Below are 14073 nucleotides of genomic sequence, written 5' to 3'. Positions count from 1 at the left end.
CCCTTTATTACCCCAATACCCACTGCCACCAGGGGTACTGGGAAGAGCCGGGTACCATCCAGTACCTGACCATCTGTAGGGATGGTCGGGCACTGGGGTGGCCGCAGGCTGGTATTATCAGGAGGGGAAAAGCCAAAAACAGTGGCCCTTCCCACCCTGGTGATGCTAGGCTGCTGCTGCTTTATTGTATCTGGCTGGTTATGAAAAATGGGGGGGACCCCACGTCATTTAAAAAAAATAAAATAAAAAATAATTGGAAAGAACGATGTCGGGTCCCCCCCCCAATTTTCATAACCAGCCAGATACAACACAGCAGCAGCAGGCAGCATTACCAGGGTGGGAAGGGCCACTGTTTTTGGCCTTCCCCAGCCTAGTACTACCAGCCTGCGGCCACCCCGGTGCCTGCCGTCGCTACAGATGGTCGGGTACTGGTTCGTACCCGGCTCTTCCCAGTACCCCTGGTGGCGGTGGGTATCGGGGTAATAATGGGGGTTAGTGTTGGCCTTTGCACCGGCTAACATTAAGCCCCGCCTTAGTAATGGAGGTTGTTAATCAGCCAGCAGCCATTACTAAGGCGCTGATAATAAAGTTTAAAAAGATACAAGCACATAGAAAAAATATTTTATTGAAATAAAAAAACACAACCCTCATTAACCATTTTATTGAGTATAAAAAAACGCTGTCATTGAAGTCCTCGTATCCGAAGTCCAACAACCGAACCTGTAAAAAACACAAACACACAAAAATAATCAGTAACACATAAAGAAGCAAAATTATTATTCTTACCTTTCCTGGGTCCAGCGCTGGAGCCGCAATGTCAGCGAGCTGAGTCCTGTATCTAATCCAATCATGTGTGATACTGTCTGCTGAGCCACTGTATCTAATCCTATCATGTGTGATACTCTCTGCTGGGCCCTATCTCTAATCAAATCATGTGTGATACTGTCTGCTGAGCTGTGTATCTAATCCTATCATGTGTGATACTGTCTGCTGAGCCACTGTATCTAATCCTATCATGTGTGATACTATCTGCTGGGCCCTATATCTAATCCTATCATGTGTGATACTGTCTACTGAGCTGTGTATCTAATCCTATCATGTGTGATACTGTCTGCTGGGCTGAGGTATCTAATCCTATCATGTGTGATACTGTCTGCTGAGCCACTGTATCTAATCCTATCATGTGTGATACTGTCTGCTGAGCCACTGTATCTAATCCTATCATGTGTGATACTGTCTGCTGGGCCCTATCTCTAATCCTATCATGTGTGATACTGTCTGCTGAGTCACTGTATCTAATCCTATCATGTGTGATACTGTCTGCTGGGCCCTATATCTAATCCTATCATGTGTGATACTGTCTGCTGAGCCGTGTACCTAATCCTATCATGTGTGATACTGTCTGCTCAGCCACTGTATCTAATCCTATCATGTGTGATACTGTCTGCTGAGCCACTGTATCTAATCCTATCATGTGTGATACTATCTGCTGGGCCCTATATCTAATCCTATCATGTGTGATACTGTCTGCTGAGCTGTGTATCTAATCCTATCATGTGTGATACTGTCTGCTGGGCTGAGGTATCTAATCCTATCATGTGTGATACTGTCTGCTGAGCCACTGTATCTAATCCTATCATGTGTGATACTGTCTGCTGAGCCACTGTATCTAATCCTATCATGTGTGATACTGTCTGCTGGGCCCTATCTCTAATCCTATCATGTGTGATACTGTCTGCTGAGTCACTGTATCTAATCCTATCATGTGTGATACTGTCTGCTGGGCCCTATATCTAATCCTATCATGTGTGATACTGTCTGCTGAGCCGTGTACCTAATCCTATCATGTGTGATACTGTCTGCTCAGCCACTGTATCTAATCCTATCATGTGTGATACTGTCTGCTCAGCCACTGTATCTAATCCTATCATGTGTGATACTGTCTGCTGAGCCAATGTATCTAATCCTATCCATAGTTGATAGGGTCGTAGTGCTATAAATATGCTGTCTCCTATACACACATTTTTTTGGGGCGGACACATATGTATTGGGGCTATTTCCCCTGACATTTTAAGTCCTTAGTGATGCCCCCGGCTGCTAGTGCTGCATTGTTGGGTCACTTAGGAGACTCAGCGATGCAGCTGAAAGTTGCGGACCGTCGGCCATTAGAAGTTTGCGGGGGGGGGGCCCAATAAGAACTTTTGCATCGGGGCCCATGAGCCTTTAGCTCAATGCATTCCAATGGAGCCTCGTTCTGGCTCCCATAGTAATGCATTGAGAGCCTGAGTTCCGGTTTACTCAAAAGCACAGTGACTTCAGAAAAGTCAGAGGGAAGATCATGTGAGCGGCGCTGGACCCGAAAAAAACAAGATGCGGGGATCGGTAAGTATTTCTGCACACAGAACCCACTGAAACACCAATGTATAAAGGGAGGGTGCAATAAAAAAAAGAGGAGTGCTTCTTTAACCCCTTCCCGACATTTGTCGTAAGTACACATCATTAAAAAAGCCAGTGCTTCCTGCAAAATGTTGTATACTTACGACAAATGGATGGCACCGGCTCAGAGTCGGTGCCATCATCCCCGGATGTCAGCTGTATCTTACAGCTGACACCCTGCTGTAATGGTGGGGACTGAAGTTATCTTCGATCCCCGCCATTAACCCCTTAAATGCAGCGGTCAAATGTGATCGCTGCATTTAAGGTGTTTGCATCTCATCGGCACCCCAGCAATTGAATCGCCGGGGTGTCGGGGGCTGTAATGGCAACCAGAGGCCTAATATTGCCATGCAATCAGGGCTGCGGACTGCTACTATGGCAACAGGAGACCTAACAATGGCCTCCTGCTCTGCCATTACGGAAGCCGATTAGGCCCTGCCCGGAGGCGAAGCCTAATCGGCTTGCTGTCAGTGAATGACTGACAGATCTAATACATTGCACTACATAGGTAGTGTAATGTATTAGAAAACAAATCTGACAGTGGGACCTTCAAGTCCCCTAGTGGGACTAAAGAAAAGTGTAAAAAAAAAAAGTGTAAAAAAAGTGACAAAAAAAAGGTGAAAAAAAATCTAATAAAAGTTTCAAGTAATAAAATAAAACACAAACGCCCTTTTTCACTTATCAAATCCTTTATTATTGAAAGAAATAACTAAACCACACATATTTGGTATAGCCACATCCGTAACAGCCTAAACTATAAAATATAATGTTATTTATTCCACAAGGTGAGCGGCGTAAAAAAAAAACCCGTAAAAAACAATGCCAGTATTTCTGTTTTTTGGTCACTTTGCCCTACAAAAATTGAAATAAAAAGTGATCAAAAATTTGCATGTATCCAAAAATGGTACCTAAAAAACTATAGCTTGTCTCGCAAAAAACAAGCCCTCATACAGCTCCGTTGATGAAAAAATAAAAAAGTTATGGTTCTCACAACATGGCGACAGAAAAAATACATTCTTTTTACAAAAGTAATTTTATTGTGCAAAAAGTTGAAAAACATAAAGTGCTATAAATTTGGTATCGGCAGAATCGGACTGACCCGCAGAATAAAGTTAACATGTAGTTTATAACGCATGGTGAATGCTGTATGAAAAAAAACAATGCCAGAATTGCTGGCAAAAGATAGGATAAAAAGTCATCAAAAAGTCACATGTATCCCAAAATGGTACCAATAATAACTACAGCTCATCCCAAAAAAAAACACAGCCCTTATACCACTACGTCCATGAAAAAATAACAATTAATTAAGGCTCCAATAAGTCAGGAAACAAAAATATGCGGTTATGCAGGCCCGAGGGGAACATTTCTTCTGTTTCAAGAGGCGATTTATCGAGGCCCTAAAATTAGGGAACCAGGAAGGGTAGAGCCCAAACATATCTGCTGGAAGCGAGGGTGCCCGCATTATACCAGGACAACACTTCCCAGCAAAATTCCCCAAACTGCAAAGGTGCAGAGTGTGGACCAAAAGGCGGATAAGGAAGGAAATAATTTATCAGTGCTACAACGGCCTATTTAGAAAGGATTGCTTCACAGCGTAACACACATCTATGGATTATTATTTTTTATTTTTTTTACCCCATTATTATACCACCTGACTATGCCCTGCTTACATGTACCCCCACATTATAAACTGAAATACCACTAAAACTCCAAACAAAACTACTACCAAGCAAAATCTATGCTTCAAAAGCCAAATAACGCTCCCTCACTTCTGAGCCCTACATTGTGCCCAAACAGCAGTTTACTTCCACATATATGGCATCATCATACCCTTTTAACAATTTTTTGGGTGTGTGTCTCCAGTGGAATAAGCTGGGCATGACATATTTGCCACTGAAATGGCATATCTGGGGAAAAATTGTCATTTTTACTTTGCACCATCCGCAGCGCAATCATTTAATGCATAATAAATACCTTGAGGGGTGTAGTTTCCAAAATGGGGTCACTTCTCAGGGGTTTCTTTTAGTATTTCACATCAGTGCCTCTACAATCGTGAACCAATACTGTGTAAGTTGCCAAATTAGGCCTCAACTTCGCATGGTACTCTTTCACTCCTGAGCCCTGTCAAATGTCCAGGCAAAAGATTAGTAGCAAATAGAAATAATATATATACAAGGGTTCGCTCACCGCATTTCCACTGCGTTATTCCATGTGTTTGTCCAAACCACGTTATGAACGGTGATGGTGCTCGTAGATATCCAAAGAAAGGTCCTGAGTCGACCGCTCATAGCTATGATTAAGAACCCTTGAGGTTTGAAACGCGTAAGTGGTCCCGGGATTATAATTTTATTGTTACTGTTTTTTTTAAATGACCAAATAAATTGTTTATTTTACAGCTTGATATCTCGCTCCTAAGCAAAGGATTAGTGCCCCATGTAGGGTGATTCTAAAACCGGGAAACACTGCATAATAATTAGAGAGCTGTTTTGTTATGGTGGCACAAGCTGGCCATATTGGCATATCAATGGAAAAAAATCCAGTTTTCACTCTGCAACATCGCGTGCAAACTAATTTCTACAAAACACCTGCGGGGATAACATGCTCACTACACCCCTAGGTGAATACCTTGAGGCGTGTAGTTTTCACAATGGGGTCACTTCTGGGGGTTTCCACTTGTTTTGGTCCCACAGGGGCTTTGCAAATGCGCCATAGCGACCAGAAACCAATCCAGTAAAATCTGCACTCCAAAAGCCAAATGGCGCTTCTTCCCTTCTGAGCCCTGCCGTCTGCCCAAACAGCAGTTTATGGCCACATGTGTGGTATTGCCGTGCTCAGTAGAAATTGCTTAACAAATGTTGGGGTTCTTTTTTTCTTTTATTTGTTGAGAAAATGAGAAATTTTGAGCTAAAGCTATGTCTTATTGAAGAAAAAGGATTGAAACCCCTGTGGGGTCAAAATCCTCACTACACTCCTAGATGAATTCCTCAAGGGGTGTAGTTTCCCAAATGGAGTCACTTTTTGGGCGTTTTCACTATTTTGGTCCCTCAGGGGCTTTGCAAATGCGACCATGGCCTCCGCAAACCATTGCTGCTAAATTTGAGTTCCAAAAGCCAAATGGCACTCGTTCCCTTCTAAGCCCTGCCGTGTGTCCAAACAGCTGTTTATGACCACATGTGGGGTATTGTTTTACTCGGGAGAAATTGCTTTACAAATGTTGTGGTGCTTTTTTTCCTTTATTTCTTGTGGAAGGGAGAAAAAATTACCTAAACCTACATTTTCTTTGAAAGAATGTAGATTTTCATTTTCATGGCCTACTTTCAATCATTTTTGTAATAAACCTGCAGGTTCAAAATGCTGACTATACCCCTAGATAATTTCCTTGAGGAATTGTTTTACAAATGGGGTCACTTTTGGGGGATATCCACTGTTTTGGCACCTCAAGAGCCCTTCAAACCTGACATGATGCCTAAAATATATTCTAATAAAAAGGTGGTCCAAAATCCTCTAGGTGCTCCTTTGCTTCTGAGACTAGGACCACATGTGGGATATTTCCTAAAACTGCAGAACCTGGGCAATAAATATTGAGATGCGTTTCTCTGGTAAAACTTTGTGTTACAAAAAAAAAATGGATTAAAAATGAATTTCTGCAACAAAAAAAAATATAGGCCTCATGCACACGACCGTAGCCATGTGCACGGCCGTGATTTTCCGGTCAGACGGCCGCGGAGTGTCACCTGCGGGCCGCCCGCAAATCGTGGGCCGTGCACATGGCCGCGTGCATTAATTTCTATGAGCCTGGACCGCAAAACACGGCTGTAATAAGACATGTCCGTTCTTTTTGCGGTCCAGGCTCCTGGGCCATGCACGGACCGTGGAAACCACGGCCGTGTACATGGGCCCATTGAAATGAATGGGGCCGCAATTCACTTGCAGATTTGCGGGTGAATTGCGGCCGCAAAAATACGTTCGTGTGCATGGGGCCTAAATGTGTAAATTTCACTATTTTACTTTCATTCCTGTGAAACGTCTAAAGGGTTAAGAAACTTTATAAATGCTGTTTTGAATACTTTGAGGGGTGAAGTTTTTAAAGTGGGGTGACTTTTTGGGGGTTTCTAATATATAAGGCCGTCAAAGTCACTTCACAACTGAACTGGTCCCTGAAAAAATAGCCTTTTGACATTTTCTTGAAAATGTGAGAAATTGCTGCTAAAGTTCTAAGCCTTGTAACGTCCTAGAAAAATAAAAGGATGTTCATAAAATGATGCAAACATAAAGTAGAGATATGGGAAATGTTAACTAGTAACTATTTTATGTGGTATAACTACCTAACTTACAAGCAGATACATTCAAATTTAGAAAAATCTTAATATTTGCAATTTTTCACTAAATATCTGTGTTTTTCACAATTAAATACTGAATGTATCCATCAAATTTTGCCAGTAACATAAATTCCAATCTGTCACGAGTAAAGTGAAACATGTCAGATTTGAAAAATTAGACTCTGTCAGTAAGGTCAAAAGTGTCCAAAGCGGGAAGGGGTTAATGTCTCAGCCCTGCCTTTGTCCTTTACATTTATATTCCCATGGTCATCTTTAACCCATTAGTGACCGCCCATAGGTGTTTTTACGGCGGCCACTAACAGGCTTTATTCTGATGCATAGGCCTTTTTACGGCGCTGCATCAGAACAAATAAACAGAGAAGGGAGCCGTTAAATCTCCCTGTTCTTAGCTACTAGAGGTAGCTGAGAGCAGGTAGCAGACCTTCTCGAATGGGCGAGATCGATATCAGTATCGATCTCGCCCGTTTAACCCCTGAGATGCGGCGCTCAACTGCGAGTGCGGCATCTGAGTTGTTTTTGAGAGCTCCCTCTCTCACCCCACCGGCACCGTGCGTAAGATCGCAGGGTGTTGGTGTCTAATAAAGGCCCCCAAAGTCTGCCTCTAGTTAATGCCTGCTAGGCCATGCCTCTGGCATGGCCTAGCAGATGCCTGTCAGTTTTACACGGACAGGCAGTAATACACTGCAATTCAAAGGTATTGCAGTGTATTATAAAAGTGATCGGATGATCAGATAGTGAAGTCCCCTAGTGGGACTAGTAGGAAAGTAAAAAAAAGGTTTAATAAAGTTAATAATAAAAAAAATAAGTGAAAAAAAATAAATTAAAAACTCACTTTTTCCCCTTAGAAAATGCTTTATTATAAAAAAAATAACAAAAAAAAGTTTAAAAAGTTGCACATATTTGGTATCGCCACGTTTGTAATGACTCCATCTATAAAGTTATTACATAATTTAACCTGCTCAGCGAACACCGTAAAAATAAAATAAAAAAACAATACTAGAATTGCTGTTTTCTGTGAATCATGCCTTACATTTTTTTTTATAAAAAGTGATCAAAAAGGCGCATGTACTCCAAAATGGTACCAATAAAGACTACAAGTCGTCCCGCAAAAAAAAAGGTCCTCATACAGCTGCATCGATAGAAAAATAAAAAAGGTTATGGCTCTTCAAATATGGAGACACAAAACCAAATAATTTTGAAAAAAAAAGTGTTCTTACTGTGTAAAAGTAGTAAAATATAAAGTTATATAAATGATTTATAGTATGCATTTGTGAGGCCGTCTGGTCCAGGTGATTTGTCTGGGGGTAGTTTAAGAATTATGTTATTTATTTCAGATTCAGAAATCAGGGCATTTAGAATATGTATTTGGTCCTCCGTTAGTTTGGATAAGGGAATGTCGTTCAGGAAATTTTGAATGTCATCTGTAGTGGGGTGAGACACGAACGGATCAGTATTCAAATTATATAAAGATTCATAAAAAACCTTAAAACGATCGGCGATGTGTACCGGATGTGAAATTTGATCTTGCGAGATAGGGTCAAGTAAAAAGGGGATTTTTGTCTTTTGACGCTGTTGTTTAAGACGAGAAGCTAGCAGTTTACCCGCTTTGTTATTTTGCAAATAATAATGAATTTTCGTTTTGCGCAAGGTTCTCTCATACTCAGATACCATAGCTAGTCTCAATTCTTGACGCAGTCTATTCAAGCTCTCAGCTTGTTGAGCTGATGGGGCGACCTTATTTAACGCTTCTAATTTGTATAGTCGTTCCGTAAGGTTAATAATTATAGCTAGTCGTTGCTTTCTTTCTATATGTCCCATACGGATCATGGATCCTCTTATATATGCTTTATGAGCATTCCAAAGCATGTTAATTGGTACCTCCCCAGTATCATTAGTCGTAAAGTATTCAGTAAGATCTCTCAATATGTCCTGTTTATATTTATAAGGGGTTGCATCTCCAGACGAAGGTGCAGTTGGCGTTGTTATTTTCCTGTAGTGTTAGGGTTATGGCTGCATGGTCTGACCATTTAATGCATTCAATCGTGGAATTAACCATACGGAGCAATGAGTTTTTATCAATAAGAAACATATCTATTCTAGAGTAACCGTTATGCGGACTAGAATAAAAAAAAGAAACCCCTTTCTATAACATGGTGTAATCTCCAGCCATCATACAAATCTTCCCGCTGGATCAATGACTTAAGTAATGGTTGACCCGATCTGTTACTAGAAGTAGAATCCAGAGTTGTGTCCATTACCATGTTAAAATCTCCACATATGATCACTTTTCCGTCCTTGTGTTTATCTAGTGCTCTAAACATTTTGTGCAAGAATCTTAATTGATGTGTGTTGGGAGCATATAAGTTTACTAGCGTAGTTTTTACATTGTTAATGACACACACCAACAGTATATACCGGCCGTTAGGATCTATGTGAGCATGCACCAGTTGAAACGCTACAGTGTTCTTATTAGCAAGCACCACACCTTTGGATTTGGTCTTGTAATGAGAGTGGAATATATGTGGGAAAGCGGGGCACTTAACATGGTGTGAATCTTTGGAGAGGAAGTGAGTTTCTTGTATGCAAAGGATGTCACAAGCTAAGGATTTAGCCTCTTTCCACAGAAAGTTTAGCTTTTGGGGGGTATTAAGCCCATTAACATTTAGAGATGCTAATTTAAAGAGGCTCTGTCACCACTTTATAAGTGCCCTATCTCCTACATAAGGAGATCGGCGCTATAATGTAGGTGACAGCAGTGCTTTTAATTTAAAAAAACGAATGAGAGGAGTGCATGACGCTGATTGGTCACTGATTGGTCAGCGTCATACACTCCCCTGTACAACGCCCACTTGGTCTAAAGTAAAAATACGCCCACTTGGGCATTAAGCAACTCATTAGCATAAATCTAAAATCGCTAATAAAGTGGTCAAAATAGATAGTTTTTTTAAATAAAAAGCATTACTGTCACCTACATTATAGCGCCCATCTCCTTATGTAGGAGATAGGGCACTTATAATGTGGTGACAGAGCCTCTTTAAGCGTCATTGATTACAGTAAAAAAGTGTGCTGCAAATACTTCCCCATATACCTCTCGTTAAGGACATGAACCGACCCAACATTAATGCATAAGAATTGACCCAGAGGACTATCTGATTGTATAACTAAATACAAAAATATTGATATGAGAGATAATATTAGTATCACAAATTTCAAAAGGACACTTGTTCTGCCCAGAGAATTAGTAGAAAAGATTGTAAAGTCATATGTAAAGCACAGTTTTCAACACAAAAATAATACAAAACCACAGAAAAAGAAAACAAGAAAACAGCAAAAGCTGAGAAACATACGTGTGTGGGGGAAAAAAAAGTCAGTATGAAGTAGAATTCAAGATGGACGTCTTGTGCACCACATGAATGTAAGAAAAAAGCCCTCTACAAAAGGCCGCCGATTACCGTCAACGGTGCTGTTGTGATTTCTGAGAGTTCTGCTGCCAATCTACCACCAAATGATGTGGTTGTTGCGTCACTGGTTTTGATGGAAGATGAACCTTTATATTCCATTGCTGTAACAACTTCAAACCATCTTCCAATGAACCTATGACATGCATAGTGTTGTGTCGCTTCACCAGAAGTTTGCCTGGGAAACCCCATCTATACAGGATTTGACTTTCTCCGAGGGCTGATGTTATGGGGATCAAATTTCTTCTCATTAGTAGAGTCACTGCCGATAAATTGGTGAAGACCGAAATCATCTTAAATTGAGATGGTATCCTGTCCTTCTTTCTGGTAGCTTCCATCAGACGTTCGTGATATGAAAAAAATGGATACGTGCTAAAACATCTCTTGGGACGTCCGTCTTTTTTATTATATTTTTTACGTTTTTTGCTGTATTTTTTTTTTCTTCCACATGGTGGAAAGTATTAAAAATTAAATAATAATTTAACATGTTTTCCTATGTTGGCCACCAGAGGGAGCACTTCCCAGAATAACAGCAAGGTGAATAAGGCAAAGCAACCTGACACACAGCAGCCGTAAATAAGGGAGGGAATCTCACCCGCCTCCTACAAGCCAGGAAAAGGTGTCTTCAAAGTGCTAAGCAATGTCCTGCTGCCATTTAGGGAGTGATTGTACAAATGGCAGCTGGCAGAAGCTATAGGACACACCAAAAGGCTAAGGGTATGTTCACATGCTTACTAAAAAAAAGTCTGAAAATACAGAGCTGTTTTCAATGGAAAACAGCTCCTGATTTTCAGCCGTTTTTTAATCAAACACACTTTTTTCGCAGCGTTTTTTACGGCCGTTTTTGGAGCTGTTTTTCTATAGAGTGAATGAAAAACGGCTCCAAAAACATCCCAAGAAGTGACATGCACTTCTTTTTCACGGGCGTCTTTTTACGTGCCGTTTTTTGAAAATGAGGTGTAAAAGAACGCCCCATTCCAACAGAACGCCGTATTTCCCATTGAAATCAATGGGCAGATGTTTGGAAAAACCGGAAGCAGAACGCCTACAAACATCTGCCCATTGATTTCAATGGAAAATACGGCGTTCTGTTCCGACGTGGAGTTGCTAAAAAAAAACGTCTGAAAATCATAAGTAGTTTTTCTTTGAAAACAGCTCTGTATATTCAGACGTTTTTGATTTTGTGTGTGCACATACCCTAAGAATGATGAAAGTGAAGTGAATGACTTTTCAGTTGGCAGGTTCACACGGCATGTATTTGACACGTTTTTTTGCACACACACACACACACACACACACACATACGCGAGCACCCACAGCTCTGCTCCGCGAGCACACACAGCTGTGCTGCGCGAGCACACACACAGCTCTGCTGCGTGAGCACACACACACAGCTCTGCTGCGTGAGCACACACACACACAGCACTGCTGCGCGAGCACACACAGCTCTACTGCACGAGCACACACATAACTGCTGTGCGAGCACACACAGCTCTGCTGTGCGAGCACACACACACAGCCTGCTGCGCAAGCACACACACAGCATTGCTGCGCGAGCACACACACAGCTCTGCTGCGCGAGCACACACAGCTCTGCTGCGTGAGTACACACAGCTCTGCTGCGCAAGCAGACACAGCTCTGCTGCGCGAGCACACACACCTCTGCTGCGCGAGCACACACACAGCTCTGCTGCGCGAGCACACACACAGCTCTGCTACACACAGACACACAGCTCTTCTACATACATACACACACAGCTCTGCTACACATAGACACACAAACACAGCTCTGCTACACACAGACACACACACACACACACACACACAGCTCTGCTACACACACACAGCACTGCTACACACACACACACACACACACAGCACTGCTACACACAGACACACACAGCACTGCTACACACACACACAGCACTGCTACACACAGACACACACACAGTTACAGCAGGTGTGCGAGGGGTCGCAGGGGGGTCGCGAGTGGTGGGTCATGAGGGGGGGTCTGTGAGAGAGAGAGAGAGAGAGAGGGACAGACAGAGACACAAACACCTTACCTGCACTGTGGCCGGTCTTCATAATGGCACCTGCTATCTCCCTACAAACCAGCTTCTCTGCTGGGTCGCTCTGAACTGCGCTTGCGCAGTACAGAGCCAGATGGCAGATGCAATGGACGGGAGCCATTCGTTATGTCCTATGCCCTGTAGCTGCCGTATTCCATCTGTGTATGTGTCATTAAGAGACACATACACAGATTAAATAAAACATGGCAGCCCCCAGTACAGTAAGAAAGTGTTAACAAAAAAAAACTGTGTGAAAATTAAATAAAGTCAATATAATATTTTATTAAATAAAAACACATAAATTAATATGAGAAAAAAAAAATCATGACACTGTCCCTTTAAGGCCTAATATAGGCTGGTCACTAAGGGGTTAAGAGGGCTAATATAATCAGATTTCTTTTTGGCATTAATATATTTATAACAAAAATGCAGGATTCATTTTAACGTCGTTAGTGATATGTTTTTTTTTGTGGAGTACTTTGCTTTCCTGATTTAATTTTTACATTTTCTATTGAGATCTTTGTACGTCTGGAATGCTTTTGCTGAACTCTCAGCCTTCAATGTTTTGAATGAATTTTTTTTGTCTTATTATACTCAGTAATTTCCTATTCATCCATTTTGTTATCAGAGTGTATAAACCTACTACCCGATTCATCTAATTGATCTTTAAAGTTGTAAGGCCTCATGCACACGACCGTAGCCATGTGCACGCCCGTGATTTTCGGGTCGGCCGGCAGCCGACTGTCAGCCGCAAGCCGCCCGCAAATCGCGGGCGATGCACATGGCCGCGCCCATTATTTTCAATGAGGCCGGACCGCAGAAGACGGCCGTAATAAGACATGTCCGTTCTTTCTGCGGTGCGGGCTCCCGGGCCATGCACGGACCGTAAAATCTACTGTCGTGTGCATGGCCCCATAGAAATTAATGGGGCCGCAATTCTCCCGTGGATTTTCGGGGGAATTGCGGCCGCAAAAGCACGTTTGTGTGCATTTAGCTTCTGTATCCCTATTTGCCATTATATGCTCCAAGCCAACAAGTCTAAGTGTTTCCCGTAGTCGATTGAATTTTGCTTTTCTAAAATTCCCGTTTTTGTAGCTCCCATTCGTACTCTTTTTTGAATATTATATTAAAACTTACCATATTGTGGTCACTGTTAGCCAGGTACTTACCAGCCTTTACATTTGCTATTGTATCTGGTCTATTAGATAAGACCAGATCTAGCACCTTTCCCTCTCTGGTTGATCAACCAACTGCGCAAAATAATTTTCTAAAATTGTGGATAAAAACGTACAGCTTTTAGGACATCCAGCGGCCTCTATGTTCCAATTAAAGTCAGGATATTAGAAATCTCCCATAATAAGGACCCCATTATTATTTGCTGCCTTTTCTATTTGCTGCAGCATTTCATCCTCAGTCCATTCTGCTATGTTCGGTGGCTTATAACAAACTCCAATTAATAGCTTACTGTTAATGCCTGCTCCATGAAAAGTTACCCATAAAGACTCCACACTGTTACAGTCCAGCCCCCCCAATGTCTTCATTCTGCACTGGTCTTAGGCTGGATTTTACAAAAATGACAAACCCCTCCCCCTTTTAAAAAAAAAATATTTTCTATCCCTTCTGAATATGGTGTAGACCTCCACATTTGTTACCCAGTCATGGCTCTCATCCAACCAGGTTTCTGTTATGGCCACTACATCATAATCCATGTCAGCCATTAGAATCTCCAACTCGTCCATTTTATTTGCAAGACATTTTGCATTTGCCAGC

The sequence above is a fragment of the Rhinoderma darwinii genome, chromosome 2 (assembly GCF_050947455.1).
Source record: "Rhinoderma darwinii isolate aRhiDar2 chromosome 2, aRhiDar2.hap1, whole genome shotgun sequence".
Lineage (NCBI taxonomy): Eukaryota > Metazoa > Chordata > Amphibia > Anura > Rhinodermatidae > Rhinoderma > Rhinoderma darwinii.
This window is presented reverse-complemented; position numbering follows the sequence as displayed.